Source organism: Ambystoma mexicanum, chromosome 6p (assembly GCF_040938575.1).
Source record: "Ambystoma mexicanum isolate Mex_15411 chromosome 6p, UKY_AmexF1_1, whole genome shotgun sequence".
NCBI lineage: Eukaryota > Metazoa > Chordata > Amphibia > Caudata > Ambystomatidae > Ambystoma > Ambystoma mexicanum.
The window spans coordinates 288840721-288859644 of NC_090935.1; positions in this window are offsets into that span (position 1 = coordinate 288840721).

Sequence of the window (18924 nt, forward strand, 5' to 3'; positions counted from 1 at the left end):
TTCTCTCATGCAGACTGGAGGTCGCTGGGTTCTTGATTATTCTGTAGGCTATTGCTGTAGATAAACAAGTGGGGCCTAATACCTCTGTTGTGTATGCCCTTCGTGGGGAGGCGTTATGAGCTATTTCTCTCTCTGAATGCTGTATCCTCCTAATGTGATGGATGGGGACTATGAAAATAATAACCAAATGCTTTGACATCACATCAGTATCGTACAGCATTTGCCCTGCCTGGAATCAGCTCCACCCGTTTTGAGTTTGTGAGGGGTGAGGGGGAGAGGGTACCTGATATTTTTATGTTGCATATTGTTCCTTCATGCCTCCTCTCTCCACCTGCCCGCTGTGATGATTTATGGGGACAGTGCATTGGATGAAAAAGGAACGCACAGTAGGGCCATACAGAACACAAAGTTGTTGTATGGGTAGCATTCAATTACGGTTTGTATTCCACTTCCGGGTGGCCTCACAGACAAGTTGAGCTTCACTCTCATTGTCTATTCGATCTCACACAGAATCCTTAGTCGAATATATATCCCTAGAGCTGAGTGGTACCATCTATAATTCTATATACGTATCAATTCTGTAGGGCTACGTGATCAAAAGTTGTATTTGATTTCTTAAATGTATATGTATTCCGAAAGAAAAATGCATAGGCTATGACCCACCAGGTGTTAAAAAATGGGGGGACAAAAAGGACAATTTTGAGCAATAGGTAAATGCAATGGGAATCCATATACCCGGCGACATTATTTCCTCAACCATGGAAGCTATTAGAGGTACCGGCCAGCGCAATGACATACTTCAAAGATGGCGGCGCTGCAGCATGCATGCACACCTGGTGCTACATCAAAAATGGCCCAATCTCATCACACCACATCCAGACCACGTCAGACACCGTCTTTTACGCGTCCCTTTCCTCTATATAAGTAAAGTTCCACGCTTGGGTTTCAGTGCTTTGCAATTCTCCACACCGCTTCGCAGCTCTTTCCTTGCTTCCATACCTGCTTTGCTCCAGTCCCCTTAATACCACATCTGTTTCCCTGTGTTATTTCCTGCCGGTTCACTGTCTAAAGAAGGAGTTCTGCAACGATCCTGTTGTCAGCAGGACCGCTGCCTGCTGTGTTGTTCGGGTTTTTTTTTCTTCCTGTTAGCTTTTCCCCAGGGATTTAAAGTCCCCCAAGTTACCCGGGCCTTCTCTACAGTACCAGGGGCCAAGGTGGCTTCAGGCGCAGGCCGCTCGTATCTATACGTCATGCTTAGGTTCGCCCTCAAAAGAAGCACAAACAAACACAAAGATTAGAGGGTACGCAGATTTTCTTCTTGGATCTGTCCATTCCCATGCCATGACTTTTCCATCACATTAACATTTGATCAGATATCACTGGTGATCGCAGGACTAGCCCCATGTTCGGTAAATAGCAAAAGGATGTTGCATACGTGAGATCAGTAAATCAGAACATTTGTCTTCATTATCCATAAATATTTAGGAGATCAAAGCTACTCGTGTCAGTAAACACACGTAGGCCCCGATTCACTTAGCATTTTCCAATGGGCTTTTGCTTTTATAAAACGCTTCTGTGTATTAAGCCCGCAGTCTGTTCTGATTGGTATTGCTTGATTTCCAATCTCTTATGTGAAATTAAAAGGTGAAAACTCTTACTCTTTTTAAAGATATGCATCAATAAACACAATTAGCTGAACGTGTGTGTATGTGTGTCTTTAACAAACCCTTTTAATTTGTCCACACAAAGGTTGGCCTACATGGCCAGGCTCGGCAAAGTAGGATTTTATATACATATATATGTACATCAACAGGGCAGGTCAATGCGCTCTGGAGCCAAGTAGCTACAACAGACAATATGAATATTCATCAAGTTATCAATATGTCTTCCCACACTCTCACGGGCTCCCAATTGTCTTTACTTACATTGGGTTTGAATTTCTGTCCTACTACAAAGTTCGATTATGTCCAGTCACGTCTGGACTTTGACACATTTTTACGTAAGGTCAGGTTAAAAAAATTCTTCTCCATCAATCCCCCACAGGCTAAACCATCTGTGCTGCGTCTCGGCCAAACTGATTTGTGCATTTCTGACATTTCTATCTTGACTGATCTACCATGTCTGCATAATGAATTTTTTGATCCCTCTACTTTTGATCCTGTTGATTTTGACATCGATCCCAACTGGGATATACATACTGAATTAAAAAACAAGTCCAGGTTCAACCCACAGTTTTCGGTGGGCGGTTGTATTGAGGCATTTCAGGATCTATGCATCAATGATTTACGCAAACTTAGGAAGAAACCTTTTAACAACAAACAGAATCTTACCATCTCACAACGATCTGCCCTTAATGAACTGCAGAGCTTTTCTAATATTATGATAAAACCTGCTGATAAGAGTTCCAATATCGTTATTCAGGACCCGAAATGTTATGTGTCTGAGGCCAATCGCCAATTACGGGATCGGTCTTGCTATTCTAGGTGATCCAAAAATTCTTTTGTTGAAATCCAGTTGGAGCTCACTGCTTTGTGTACTAAGTGGAACGAGAGAGGTCTTATCGAGGATGAACTGGTCAAGTTTCTTGTTCCTGCCAGCCATACTGTCCCGACGATATACTTTCTGCCTAAGACTCACAAGTCACTGACCCATCCACCAGGCAGGCCCATTGTCACCTTATGTGTTTCCCTCCTAGAACATATGGCCCAGTTCATTGATGAGACTTTGTTTCCATTGGTGTCAGCTTTGCCCTCATATCTACGTGATACTAAGGATTTTCGGAGCCATATCTCTAATATACCTTGGGAGGAGGGGTTAATGCTAGCTACCCTTGATGTTGTTTCTCTTTATACATCTATAGATCACACAATTGGGTTGACAGCTTGTAAACATTTTTTGGACACTCGTTCTTTGAATTTCTTTGGACACAATTGTATGATTTTAGATATGCTCTTGTTCTGTTTGACTAACAATGTATTTCTTTTTGAGGGTTCCTTCTACCACCAGGTTAGGGGCACTGCTTAGGGGCACTGCTTTGCACCGTCTTACGCTAATTTGACTATGGGGTGGTGGGAGTCTACTTTTTTGTCTGATTTACTTTCTATTAGTTTTCCTACACAAGTGATTGGTTGGTGGTGGTACATCGATGATGTTTTTGTTATTTGGAAGGGTAATGAGAATGAGTGGGGATTATTTGTGGACAGCCTTAACAACAACACTGTAAATCTGAGTTTCACAGATTTAAAAGTTTCACAGTTTCACAGTTTCACTGAAATTGTATATTTGGATGTGATTGTAAGATTAGATAATCTAGGCATCCATACTTCCCTACACAAAAAACCCACTAATACTGGCCTTCCCTTACATGCAACAATTTGTCACCCGCCTTCTTGTAAGAACAGTTTTCCTTATGGCAAATGTATTCGCTTTCGGCGCAACTGCACCGACATCGATGAGTTTGACCGTTGTTGCAGTTTGGCTGCCGCTGATTTCCTTAAACAGGGGTATCAAAAAAAGATTATTGAAATGGCTTTTTTTAAAGCACGGTCACTGTCAAGGGAAACGTTATTACATGGTTCTACTGACAGGAAGAAAAATAAGGATCAAGATGGCCCCCGTCTTATTGTGACATTTAACAATGCCTCGTATGATGTACGCAAGATTGTTATGAAACATTGGCATATTCTCAGATTAGACAAAGACCTTGGCCCATTATTACCCAGATGTCCGATTTTAACCTACAAACAGGCACCCTCGTTAAAGGATAAATTGGTGTCTAGTTATTTGCCTCTTATCCAAAAGAATTCCACTATGACCAATTGGTTACCTGGTTTACCTAAAGGCTTTACTAAGTGTCAAAAATGCAAAGCCTGTCCTCATGCCATTTCTTGTAAATCCTTTATACATCCCATCATGGGTACTGAATTTAGATTGAAACATTTTATCAACTGCGGGACCCCTTTTGTGGTGTATGTCCTTGCATGTCCCTGCCGGAAATGGTAGGTGGGATCCACTACATGTATACTTAAGCTCCGTATTTTGCAGCATCTTAGAGCTGTCAAGAATTTTGACCCCACGCACCCCATGGCTAAACATTTCAGGCAGGAACATGACAGTGACGTCCAATAGCTTACCTTTTTTGCTGTCGCTCATGTGCCGATTGACCCAAGAGGTGGGGATCGCACTTTAAAATTGAGACAACTGGAAACCAGATTCATTTTGGATTTTGATACTAAATATCCCAATGGTCACAATGTGGATGAGGAGATGTATACTTTTGTGGGAAACTAATTGAATGATGGCCTATGCACCCGGAAGCAAACTGCACTGAGAAAGGGCGCGTGTGGTTGGCTGCCATACCCCGGAGCAGACTTTGGGGGGAGGCAAGAGTTGGTGTGCTGCTGCATACTGGGACCTTCTGTGCTCTCTTTTTACCTGTCACATCACCTTGGCGTGGTGCATGTCTTTGTGGTGCATTGTGGTGCAAATATCTCGTAACGTGTGCATCCTAGGGCCTTGAGACGTGGTTTTGGGACCTCCATTTTTGTTCCTTGTATCCTTCTACGACCACATTGATGTTTCGCCGATTTCACACAACTCTCTCACATATCAAGGAGCTTAAATCCGGGGAAAGGGGTGGGTTGTATGAATGTCATGTAGCCAGTCATTTTTGGAGGGCCATAACAGGTAACTAACAAAACTGAGATCCTTCCCATCGGGACCCTCCTTCCTCCTTATTCCCTTCACTCTGGCCTTCCTCATTGGGCTCTCCCCCTGCGTCCTCTTCTGAAGCCAGAAACATTGGTGTCATCTTTGGCTCCTCATGCTCCATCCTCCCTCACACTCATGACATTGCCAAGAAGTCCCACTTTCAGATCTTACTTCTCAAAGGAATTCTCCCTTTTCTTACTTTCCCCCAGAGGCTCAATGTGACCCAAGCCCTGGCTCTCTCTAGCCTTGACTATTGCAATAGCCTCCTCCTGAATCTACCATATTCCACTCTGCGACCCCTCCAGCTAATCCAGCCTTAAGCCCAGGGACCGCATCTCTCCCACACTAAAAAGTCTTTACTGGGTCCCGGTTGCTGCACCGATTACATTCAAATCCCTCAGCATCATCCACAAGGTGGTCTGGGCCCGGGGACCACACTATCTTCATTTTTATCTTATTAAATCCTCCCCCTCTAGACCGCTACGCTCCTCTGGCTCTAACTTTCTGTGCATAAAGCATTTTGCTAAACAGAGGGCAGGTGGCTGTTCGCTTTTCTCTGCTGGCTCCCTCCCATGGGACACCCCCCCCTCTTTGAGCAGGATCTTCTTAAATTCCGGAAGCTCCTTAAGCCTCACCTCTTTACATCCTCCTTCCCTTCTTCTTTCCACTGCTAATCCCACAGTTGCTACTATTGGGTTTTCTGGGCCCTTATACATCCCCTGACCTCCCTCATCCAATCGGCCCAGCTCCTGTCCATCTGAACTTGCACTTACACCCTCCGGCCTGGTGGCTCACACTTACACCCCTCGTGGTTCCAGGCCGTGTAGCACTCAACATTCCTAACACTTAATCTGTGGCTCACCCATGAGCTCAGACCCCACAGCACTGATCCCCTGCCTTCTTCCTTGCTGAACTTGCACGTTCTGAATACTCACAAGGCATAGTAGGTTTGTCCTCCCCCCACTGCTCTTATTTTATTGTGTTTTGATGTATTCATGTCTTCCCAACTCTGCTCCCTCCCCTGCCCTGTGGGCACTTGGAAACAGTATTTTCTTATTGTATAAGCACTTAAAAAGTAAACAATAAATAAATAAATAATTAAGCAAGATTTGGTGCAGATTGGTGAAACGGTGTGGAATCGTATAAGGAACAACACTTCAGCAAGACACAAATCCACAAATAAATGTTGACTTTTGCTGTAATCTAGGGAAAGGGATGGGGTGTCCAAATGTCATGTAGCCATAATGTCTGCAGTGTCCTACCAGATAGCTATGCACGATTGTGTGCAGATTGCTGATAGGGTTTGGAATGTTATAAGGAACAACATTTCACCAAGCCCCAAAACCCGCAAATCCACAAACAATTGAACTTTTGCTGAAATCCAGGGAAAGGACAGGGGTGTCCAGATGTCACGTAGCCAGTAATATCTGGAGGGTCCTAACAGGTAACTATACAACATTTGGTGCAGATTGGTGAAACAATGTGAAATTGTAAAAGGCCCAACGCTTCGCCAAGCCACACACCCACAAACCAATGTTGACTTTTATTAAACATAGATATGATGTCTATGTTATTTTTTCATTATGGGCATTATATATTGGAACAATATATGTTTCAATACTGAGTGCATAATTATCAGACAGCAACACAGGCAGGAGTTTGTTGAAAGACAAAGGTACTGGAAAATGTGTTTTCTGACACTTGCATTTTACTAGTGATATTTCACTATAAACTGTTGCATGCTCTCCCAATGGCTGCTATGTGTAGTTTCCATTAACCTGTGCCTTCCACTATCATACACACACTAGCTGTGCTAGGTTTTCTGAGAAAATAGCAGTGGGATCAGCCGTAGATTATTTCACTGAACATGAGTATATGCTGAGTATATAATTAGGTGATGAGCTGGGAGAACATTCTCATAAATGGCAAATACCATATAATGAACATGCAAAATCATCAAAAGACCACAGAAACCAACTAGAAAGGTCAGAGAGCACTTATAGGCAAGACAGTAATGGCAACAATTGTTTTATTACTTAAAGCCACACCAGTATATCAGTAAGTGAGAAAGAAGGAATGTGAATACTTAGATTGCATAGTATGTGGGCAATATCAGGCAAAATTCCCACATGGCAGAGTATCACACAAACGTGTCTGTTCATGGGCACACACAGACAATTGGGACGCGTGAAAGTATCGTATCCGAAGAAAAGAAAGAATATACTGTTTGAAAATGTTTACAGCATCTGTCTGTAAAACAAGTAGAGCAAGCCTCTACAATATGTAAATAAGCAATATTCTCTTTACTGGGCAAAATCAAAATAAATCAAAATGAATCTGGAGCCAACTACAAAAATTGTAAAAGATGCTCCTTTATAGGTCCCGATGAAAGCCGGACTGCCTTTGTCTTGCACTGGTTCTTACCAATGAAACTTTGCCCTGGTGGAAGGCATTTCTAAGTCAAGCATTTGTTACATCCTGAAGAGTCATTAGATGTTTTTTTTATGCCACCTCAAGAAATACATAAATCTTTTAAAAGGTTCAAAATGTAAGAATGGTAAGACTACATTTTACTGGTCACTCAATACACCCAACATTGTTGATGGAATAGACTATATATATATATTCACTGAAAAAACTTTGTTAAAGGGACGTTATGGTTAAGTTGGACTAATAAAAACCTATGAAATTCAAAGAAAAAACTTTGTTAAGCGGACGTTATGGTTCCAAGTAAAACCGGAAAACCCCTGAAATTCGCCAATTTCCAAAGTTTCACCTTACAACTCTGTCATTTCACACCATCTGGAATAATTTTTAACACTTCTATACACTTCTTGCAACTATTTCAACTAGTTTTTCATCCGTAGACATCTACGAACATCTGACTTCATAGCGGACCTTCCGGACAGTGCCACATGACATACGCTGGCGCGCAGCATGATGACGTGTCTGAGAACCTGTCTGCACTTCACGATAAGATCTCTGCTTGGTGGACAGTTCGGAACTGCATTTTCTACTAATCTAGGAACTTCCAAGTTCAAAATTTCCCTTGCACAGCTCCAACACCTATTCCTACTCATTATCCATTAACAAGCTACTACATAGTACATACTTTTAGCAAAACTGCTATTTGTCTTAAAATGGCATCAGCTAATGCCATCCCTCCTCCCCAAGAGCCACCACCACTGCTGTAATCAAGGAACATGAGAAACAGTGCCCCCTAACTTAGAAATAACACACACGCAACATTTTCCCTTGTCCACCTACCCCTCCATATTAGTGTTTGGTTGCTCTTCCCTTATTTCCCTCCCCACCTTTCGTTCTCAGCTTTCCTGCCCAAAAAATACATCCAAAACAACAAACAACATATTCTTTTAGGAACCACCTTTCACAGTTAAAAAATAGAACTAAAAAAAATATGTATATATAGACTCCATTTACTTTATATTTCTCAGTAAAGTACATAGACTAAATAAGATTTTCCAACATTTCCATTTGCATTTTGTGCTATGCTAATGGGAATATTGTGGCGTTCATCCTCTGTTCCAGGGACTGGAACGGTGGATACCGGCCCAGCAGCCCAAGTTATGCGCCCAAGCGAAGCAAGGGTGGATAACGAGTTCTCTGGACCATTAGCCCCCCATTCCAGCCCCTGAAATGGGGGATGAGGGCCATAAGCACCCTAGGTTCCCAAAGCGGGAACCCGGGGTGCTAAAAAATAGGATTTTTCTTCCAACACCGGGACGCCTGCGGTGTCCAGGTGTAGGAAGGAAAATTCTTTTCCAGGATGGCCACCATGGAAAGGGAATGTGAGGGTTCCATACAGGGCCCCTCTTCGCTTTCCGTAGCAGCCTGCAAAAGGCAAAAAGAGAACCCTATGACCATATTACCACAAGCACATTTTTCTTCCCTTTGAAATCTATCCTAATTTCGAATAACTTTACCACAAAACCAAGACCCAGGTGGACATGGCCTCTTTAATCCTATGTTTTGTCCCTTGTGGTCATGGCCAGAAGGCAGATTGTTTGCATCATGACCTTATTCATGACCCGGACAATCTGGCCACTGCCCATGGCCACAGGCTACCCCTCAGTCACTAAAGGTATACCGCTATATTTTGTAGCTACATTTTGACACTTGTCAAATAATAAAACACTGGCACATTTGCAAAACCATGCTTGTAGGTCCTTGCCAATGCTCCTTACGGAAATTTTCTAGAACTCCACCCATGTTTTAGTGGAAAATGTATGCACATACAATCGTCATATAACCTAGCCCCCACTTGACAAAATCCATTCAGACTTTACGAAAACATCTAAATCTAGATCTATAATCTTTGGCAAACCTTTGTGTAGATTTGTCAAATGGCACCACATTTATAAGCCTTTACAATATTTTGGACCCTAATCTAATTTTGCTCCCTCTCGACAGAATCCCACCAAACTTAGCAAAAACATGTATGTCTTGATCTTCTATCAGTTTGCCAAATGAAGTGTAGATTCGTCAAATGGCACCTCATTTATAAGCATTTACATTATTTTGGGACCCCCCCTCTAAATTTGCCCCCTCTTCACAAATGATCGGTTTCCCAAATTAAGTGACGATTCGTCAAATGGCACCTCATTTAAAAGCCTTTACATTATTTTGGGCCCCCCCTCTAATTTTGCCCCCTCATGACAGAATCCCACCAAACTTTACATACCCACTCAGATTCAGCCCAGGAATATACATGCAAAATTTCATGCAGTTCCATTAAGTGGCGCCAAAGTTATAAGCCATCCAAGAACTGCATTTCAGCAACCCCGTAATGCTGAGGTGTTCACGAACTTTTCAGGACTGTTCGCGAACATCCAAACTGTTATCAGACTTTCTATGTAAAAACCACCCGTTTTTTTGCTTCTTGCAGCCATATTCCATCCCATCCTCATCACCCCTCAACTCCCCACAGATTATTTGATAAGTTTGACAAGTGCAATGTTGTGTTTTTTAATCCGTTTTTACCGCGATGTCCGCGGACACCGGCCGATGTCCCAAGATGGCGGGCATTTCCAAAAATCTGACGTACCTCATGCTTCACGCCAACCAATCAGTGAACACGTTGGGTGTCCGCGGACATGACTCAAGTCAATTATCCAATCGGTGTCCTGTCCGTGGAGTGAACAGGGAAGTGTGCCGCGGAGCGGACATAGATATCACTAATATTTTTGCTTTATGTTTTGGTCCTTTAAAAAAAAACTACTGGACGGTTTTACACCACATGAACAAAAGCACGCTTTCGGGACCAAGCCGCCGCTCCTGCTGTAAATTTGGTTAAAATCCATCCAGCGGTTTGGGCTGTTAACATTAACAAAGACGTTTTGGGACCCCCCCTATAACTTTTCCCTCCCTGGACCAAACCTCACCAAACTTTGCAAAAAAATCAGTGTGGGCCATATAATTTTTTTGCAAAGTTTGGTGAGGATTCGTCCAGTGGGAGCAAAGTTATAAGCCGCCCAAAAAGGGCTCTTCTTATGGAAACAGCAATTTAACCATAACTACACGGCCACTACTGTGGCCGTGTTATATATATATATATATATACATATATATATATATATATATATATATATATATATATATATATATATATATATATATATATATATGTGTATATATAATATTCTTTCTTTCACAGAACACATGCAAGTAGATTACTATATACAGAGGTTTAAAAATCAGATGTCTGTCTTTCTGATGCATACTATTACTTTGATACAACACTTTGGCCCTCATCACGTGTTGGACGGTATCCAGCGGTAATACCGTCCATCTGTAATTGTGTTAGCACCAGCCGGTCCGGCATTATTAACGCTGGATCATGGGTTGGGCATTAACGTTAAATGCCCATTCCCCATTGGGTCCATTTATTTTTAAAAGAAACCATTTCGGAATGGTTTCGTTTTAAAATAAAAGTGTAGGAAGCAGTTGAAACTTGCACTTTTGTTGCACTGCACTGAACGTTCCCTTAAAAAGCAGGTGCATGTGTTTGGAGGCTTATATGTGAGAGGGTGTGGCGATGGTGTTTGTGGGGAGCAGGGGCAAGCCAGCAGGGAACATAGTCCCACTATTTTTTTTCATACACTTTGACCACTGTTAAAAAAGCTTATTTTGACACATACTGCATTCAATGGATCTAATAAGGGTTATTGTCTAATTTTATAACTGAAAGCCTGGCCCTGAAAAGGGCTGCTTCGGCGGAGAGTCAAGGAGGAGGGTGGACCTGGGAAGGGAAGAACATTAGGATTCACACATGTAACAACAATAGGTAAAAAAGGAAACATTGGGCACGTAAAAACATATAACATAAATATAATCCCCACTCCTCACACCCCCTTTCTTCTTCTTCTCTCGCTACCTACTCTATGGTGCTCTCTGTTTCTCCTATCTTTTCCAACTGCTTCTCTATCGACTGTCCTGCTCTCCTCACTAAACCTGGTAGGAAGAAGTTTAAAAAGGACTTCCTGGTCTCCAACCCAGGCCTCTCTATTGCTGACACCTATACCAGCGCCTCCTCCAGGAAAATCCTCACCGACATGCTTTTTGTCATTCCCTTGTTAGACCTATGGACTCTTCTTATGGTCTGTGTGCTTTCTCCTTTCCACCCTCTAATGTTTAACTGAATGGTACTGTCTTGGTCCAAGGTCCTCAGGCCAACAATCTCCTCTTTGATAGACTCTCCCAGTGCCTCATCAATTTCCTTTCCTCTCCTGCTGTCCCCTCTCTTTCCCCCATGGCTTCCTTGCCTCCCCCTACTATCTCCTCCTTGCCTACATTGCCCTCTCCTCCTTCCTCTCTGCCCCCCTCAGGCATCTTGTTTACCTCTGCAGGGCGTACCTCTGATTTGTACCTCACCCTAGAAGTTTTTAAGGATGGCAACCTTCTCCATATTGCCACTCTCAACTCTTGCTCTGCTGTCAACACTCCTCTGACATCTGCCGCCTCCTGGAAGAACTTGACCTCAATGTTCTCTGTCTCACTGCGACATGGTTCACGGCCAGCTCTGTCACGAGATTTGACACTCTCCTCCCTGATGGCTGCAAGATACTCTCCGCTCCCAGATCCAACCGTTCCGGAGGGGGTGTAGCCCTGATTTTCCCTGAGTGGATCCCTGCCTCTGTCATTCCCATGTAGGCCTACTCCGCTTTTGAATGCCTCGTCAGCAGGCTCTCTCTCCTGGTCATTCACTTACTGTGGCTCCCATCTATCGGCCACCTGGTCAGATCTCCTCCTTCCTCTCTGAATGGGTGGACCTCTCCTCTTCCCTCCTGGTCTCGACCACTCAACTCCTTCTTCTTGGAGACTATAACATCCACCTGTATATTCCTGCCTTCCTCTGGACTCTTTCATGACCTCTGCAACTCTCTCTCACTCTCTATTCTCCCCTCTGGCCTGACTCACTCTGCAGGGCACACTCTGGATGTTCTGATCTCTTCAGATCTTCCCATTTCTATCCCTCTGACCACTCCTCTCTCCTGGAGTGATCACTTTCTCCTTTCCTCCGAGCTCACCTCTCTACCCCTCAGGCTAAGCCACCTCCAGCACTGCCACCTACCTAATCGGTTATCTGACTCCTGGTACGACTCGAACCTCATCACCCTTAAGCGCAATTTGTCTCGGGAGGATAACTCGACGTGCACACCTTGGAAACAAGACAACATGGAGCAATACAGGTTCGATCCCCGGGTCCGCACTTAGAAACCTCGGGTATTAAACGTGTTATATCATATCATATCATAAGTGCAGGGTGGCTGAGAGGAAATGGGTGCTTCGGATTGATCCTCTGACAAACTGGCATGCCGCCTGCTCTAAAGGCAATACCAGCTCTCTGTCTGCACCAAGAAGAGAGCCCAAATCCAAGCCCACGACTCTGCGGCATCTAACAACTCGGCCAAACTCATAAAATCTGCAAGGAACTGGCCAATCCTGCTGCAGTCTCTACCCCTCCTGTCCCCTTCCAGGCCTTCTGCATGGCTGTGGCTTCACATTTCATCTCTAAAACTCAGGACATCCTGTCCTCTCTCTCTTCTTCTCCCCGTCCTCCCTCTACTCCCTGCTCTTCCTCTGGCCCTTCTTCAGCCACCTCTCCTCCCTCCTTCTCTGTCTTTCCCCTGTTCTCAACAGACAAGGTTTCTAGACAAGTCCAATCTATGAAAGTCTCGTCAAAACAGATACACCCCTTTTCCTCCAAAACTCTCAAGAATCACATTAACACCCTGGCTCCTGCTCTTGCTGACTTCTAAAACCACTCTTTCGCCACAGAAGCCTTCCCTTCCCCCCTGAAGCACTCCCTTGTTCACCTTCTTCTTAGGAAACCCTCTGTCGACCTGTCCCGCCCGGCTAACTATCACCCAATCTCCATCACTCCTTTCCTGGTCAAATTCCTGGAAAAGCTGCCCATCTCCCAGTGTAATCTTCACACTAAATCTGTTGGTTGTTTCCGTGACCATCAGTCTGGATTCAGAGCTGCCAGAAGCACAGAAACTGATCTCCTGAACATCCATGAAGGCCTGCTCTCCAACCTTGATTCCAACACCCCCTGTGTCCTCAACTTATTTGATCTCTCTTCTGCCTTTGACACGGTCAACCATGCCATTCTGTTCGACCGTCTCTGTGATAACCTGGGTATCACTGATCAGGCCCTGGCTTGGCTGACCTCTTTCCTCTCTGATCGACCCTTACAAGTCCAACTTGGGTCCTTCGTCTCCTCTATCTCTATATCTACCTGTGGTGTTCTACAGGGGTCTAACCTTCCCTGGCTGTTCAACCAATACATGGCACTTCTTGCCCACTGGATTGCCTCTCTCTGCCCAAACTTTCAGTGCCCAGCTCATTTTCAGGCTCTCTTCAACCACCTTTTCTCCTTCTCTCATCTCTGACTGTCTGTCTGCTATCCAAGAGTGGTGTGCCACCAATGATCTCTGCCTTAATACCAGTAAGACTGAGAGTCTCCTCATCGGCACACCTGCACCCTCCTTTTCTGTCACTCTGTGGCTGGCCTCTCTTGGCCTTCTTCCTGCTCCCACCTGTGAGGCTAAAAACCTTGGGGTCATCTTCGCCTTCACACTCTCCTTCTCTCCTCACATCTCTGACGTCTCTAAGAAGTCACAATTCCAGAAGCACATCCTCAGAGGTATTCTTCCTTTCCTCTCCTTCCCCCAGAAGCTCACTGTCTCCAGAGCTCTGGTTCACTCTAGTCTGCACTACAGCAACAGCCTATTTCAAAATCTGCCTGCCTCTACTCTCTGCCCTCAACAACTCGTTCAAAGCAGGACTGCGAGGCTTGTCCTTGGTCTTAAGCCCAGGGATCGTATCTCTCCTGGACTGAAATCTCTGCACTGGCTCCCAGTGGCTGTGAGGATTAAGTTCAAAACCCTCTTCATTGTCCACAAGACCTTCTGCGGCCTGGAGCCTCAATACCTTCAACTCTCTCTTCCTAAATATCTTCCTTCTCGAGCTCTTCACTCATTCGCCTCCAACTCCCCCAGGGTAAGTCGCTTCTCCAAGCAACGAGTTGTGGGTAGATTTTTTTCACCGGCTGGGGCCTCCCTCTAGAACAGCCTTCCTGCCTCTCTGAAACTTGAGGAGAACAATCTCTGGTTCCGGAAGCACCTCAAGACCTTCCTCTTTGCTTCTGCTCTCTCTTCTCCTCACCACTGCTGAACTCCTGGCTGAAAAGGAAACTCTACTGGTCACCTGGCTACCCTCTTTTCTTGGGCCCAGGTCCCTCCCCCACCATTTGCACACCTGCACTGCCCCCTGGCTACCCTTGCACTCAGGGGCTGCTTCTGTATCCCTATAGCCCCCTACCAGCACTTGAAACCTGTTGTCTGCACTAACGCTTGCACCTGCCACCAGCTAGCCACACTTCTTATTTATTGTTCTTATTTATTTATTTAGTTAAAGTTTATCCTATGTACTGCACTTCCCCTCCCCCTTGCACGATCTCAATGTCAGATGGCCTAGTAAGATCGTTGTCTCTATCTTCCCTCTGTTCCCCCTCCCTTGCCTTGTTGTGCCTTGAAAAACGTGTGTATAGGCGCGTTATAAAAGACATATCATATAATATCATATTAGAGGCCACCAGGGAGCACGCTGATCTTTGGAGTCTCAGAGAGATCCTCCCATACTTTGGTCCTGTTAAGTGGCTTGGGTCCCCACTTACGTGGCCCCCCCAGTCCTACAGCATGAACATGCGTGGATGTAAACCCCCACTGCCCCGCAGCAGACAGAATAGGTGAAATCGGTCCTGGATTACGGGAGTACCGCCAAGCGACTGACGTGGCAAAATTAAAGTGAAGTAGCATACCTTTGGGAGCTATGTGGAGCCGTGTGGAGGAGCGACTTGTCCCACAGGCACTTCTGCGGCTCGGCCACTGGCCCAGAAGAGTGACAACATCTGCCTGGGGAGTGAGGGGATGTGAGTCTGTGCCCCTCCCCCGGCTTAACATGTGAGGCCCTTTGAGGTGGTGGGAGCCCCTCAACACGTCCCCACAGGCGGACCACATTGGCAAGGATAGCAGGAGCTGACCCACTGGGAGAGTGATCCACGCCCATAGGGACCCGGGTAAGACACTGCAGGCCCCCGTGGTGAGACCAAATGATCCGACCAGCTGGTAGAAGAGGTGGACTTGAGCAAAGAAGCATATAGTTGGGGAAAAGCGGTTCACAAGCCCAAACCCAATGAACTAGAAGAGGAAATATACACACCTGATTTAGAGGAATGCTGAAATGCAACAAATCATGTGAATGCAAAATGTCATCGCCACCTGAGTAAATCTGTCTAAATTTCACCCAACTGGACATGGGAGCAGTGAGCAAGTCAACACCACTGATTCCCAGAGAAGGGAAAAGCCATGACAGGGCCCACAACATAGACTCCCTCAAACAGGATCTTCGGGGTGCAGAAGTGCAGGCCTTGCTGATTGATGCTGGGGCCCTGGCCCTCAGCTGAGAAGATAATAGCCTGGAGCACATATGGGAGTCCCGGGTGGGTCCCAGGGGCTACAAGAAACATGTGTGACACAGTGTTGTGTCAGTGATCCCATAAAACAGTACCCCACAGAAGGGTAAGGACCACTTGCTCAATATGAAGCCTGCCACCTGCAAACGGCCATCGCTACCGGAGGTACTGGACTGGAGTTTGGAGGGGGAAGAGGGCTCAAAAAGTCTGAACAGGGAGGTGTGGTCCCCGATTCTGGGGCATATGCCCACCTCCTGTGCTGTGGATAGGAGCAACACTCTTTGACGTGAGGTATTTTCAAGGGAAAGTCACAAAGAGGGCACCAGCCACCAAATCACGCAGTGTACGTGTGGGGAGCGCCCAAAGGGATAGCGGATGAAGGTGCATGGAGGCATTGCTAAAGTTGGCCACCTACACTTATGCAACGGGTCACTCTGGACTTGGAACCCTAGTAAAAACCAATATGGCAACCACCCCAGAGGAATCCGCAGCCACCAAAAAAGATGTTGCAGCATTGATGGAAGAAATCAGGAACATGACAGCAGACATCGGAAGTAGGGTTGACAAAATTACCCAGAGAATATACACAATGGAGGAGAGGCTGGAGGAAGTCGAGCACAACCAATCCTCCCTTGACTCCCTAGAGACATAAATGGACATGCTGGGAGGAAGAGGTCAGAATGAAAATGGACGATTTAGAAAACTGCGAAAGGCAGAACAGCCTAAGGCTTTTCGGAATCCCGGATAGGGAACATGAGACAGAGCTAGATCTGAGGAGAACACTACGCAAAGTCACAAAATTGGTTTTTGAGGATGACACCATCGAAAAAGCTAAGATCGAGAGAATTCACTGAGTGGGCGGGGCGATTGGAGTCCCAAAGTCAGTCCTAGCCCGGTTTCATAACTACTCCGACAAAATGAAAATCATAGAGAAAGTGAAACAGAGGGGCTGGATCATGTACAGCACGTTCAGAGTAACAATTTTCCAAGATTTGTCCTCCTTGACCCTAGCCAAGAGGAGGATGTGCTCAGGCCTGACAAAGTAGCGCAGTGAGTCGGGAGTGAGGTACAGATGGGGGTTTCAATTCTCCATCTCATTTGAACTCGATTGGTACAAACATAGACTGACGACAGAGGAGGACATTCTAAGGGCCATGAGGGAGTTGCACGGAGAAACCAATACTTTGAAGAACCAGGGAGAGAAGTCGGAGGGCGATAGACAGTCGCTCATTAAGGGACCCATAAGGAGATAGATGCCAGGATCCAGGAAATACAGGAAGCTGAACACATTGCCCATGGCAGATACCTGATTCATAGTGGAAATACATCCATAGAGCTGGCCTTGATGTAAAGTTCCTCCAGAAGACTAAATACACTAGAGGAGAGGAACAGAGGGTCCCAGGCAGTGTGCTGTGTCAGGAATATAGAGGAATAGAAGGAAAGCGGGGGTGGGAATTCTATGGGCTCCGGGACATATGGCATTGCCTGCACCCAAAAGAAAAAGGATTCACCTTTTACTCAGCCTCACAACGCACCTTCACCAGAATGGATTACATGTATATCTCAAGAGGTCTGTGGGAGGAAACATTGGGCTTGGAGATCTCGCTGATCACTTGGTCTGATCATGGCCTGGTATCAGTGGACTTGAACCAGCTTGGACTGGTACTTATGAGGTCCAAATGGAGATGCAATAAATCACTTTCGAAAGATCCGGTGTTCCACTCAGAATTGACCAAAGAAATTGGGGAATATTTCAAAATGAACAATACGGGAGAGGTCTCGAGGGGAGTGGTGTTGGAAGCAGGGAATGCGACATGGAGGGAGATTCTGATTAGGGAAGGGGCAAGGAAAAAAAAGGGAGCGGATGTTAATTGAGATCTGAGATTGCCCAATTTGACAACAGGGCTCAGGACACCACCGAGGGGTGGGAGGATAGGGTTCTTGAGGTGAGGGGGAAAAGGGAAGGGCTTAGGCTTCTGGAGGGTGGTCAAATAATTAGGAAACTGCAGTTCCTGAAACAAAAGTTTTATGAGAAAGGAGATAAGGCGGACGCTCTACAGGCTGCCAGGCTGAGGGTACAGCATGCCAAAAGGTGGGTGTATGCTTTTAAAGGGTTGGATAAAACACAGAGGCCAGGGACAGGCAGGATTCAAGAAGCATTTGTGCCTTTTTATGAACATCTCTATAAGTCTGAGGCTAACCCAGAGATGGGAGATATAGCAACTTACCTTGTAGGAACTCGGATGCCTAGTCTTTCCCTGGAGGAGGCCACAGCATTGGAGCCTCCAATAACTGCTACAGAAATCAAGAGGACAGTGGCAAGATTACCGTTGGGAAAATTCCCAGGGGAAGATGATTCTCAGCTGGCCTTTACAAGTCCTTTATTACCTGTCTCTTCCCGTTCATGGTGGAACTGTTCAATGATATGCTGGACAAAGGAGAATCCCTAGAATCCTTCTATCGGGTGCTAATAGCTGTGCTACACAAGGAAGTTAGGGACCCCCAACTATGCAGATCTTAACGCCCTATCTCCCTCCTGAATATCGATGCTAAAATGTACACATGAGTTCTGGCGGCAAGAATTGAGGTATACATGCCCCAATTGATCCACCCAGACAAGTGGGCTTAATAAAGGGACGATAGGGGACGGACACAATGAAGAAAACGCTGCACCTGATTCATGAGGTGCAGGGGATGGCAGGGTTCTCTGCCCTTCTCTCAGTGGATTCTGAGAAAGCTTTTGATAGGGTGGAGTGGGGCTTTCTCAAGTGCTTGGTACGGTAGGACTGGGTACTAGGATCAGGAGCAGGGCCATCTTAAGCACTTTTGGGTCCCTGGGTACTGACACCTTTGGGGGCCCCCTTCACCAAACCAAAGGAATTAAGGGATCAAGAATACTGGTCCCGCCCCCCACCCGTCGCACTCACAACCTATAGGTTGATATGCTATCCTACAGCATAATAAGCATGTTTACTCCCTTTAAGTACCCTTACCCTCTTCATTCTTGCTCCAATCAGAATCATAAACAAGTAGCATTTGAATACCAACATTAGCAGTCTACAAAGGGGCTACTGTTCTAGTAAATACAGGATACTTTTTATCAATAACATCCAGGAATGTAGATGTAGTATTAATGCAGGACCGTATGTAAAAGGTACATGTAACCCATAATAGACAGCGAACTCACATTAGCTGCCTCAAAGAATGCAATAGTG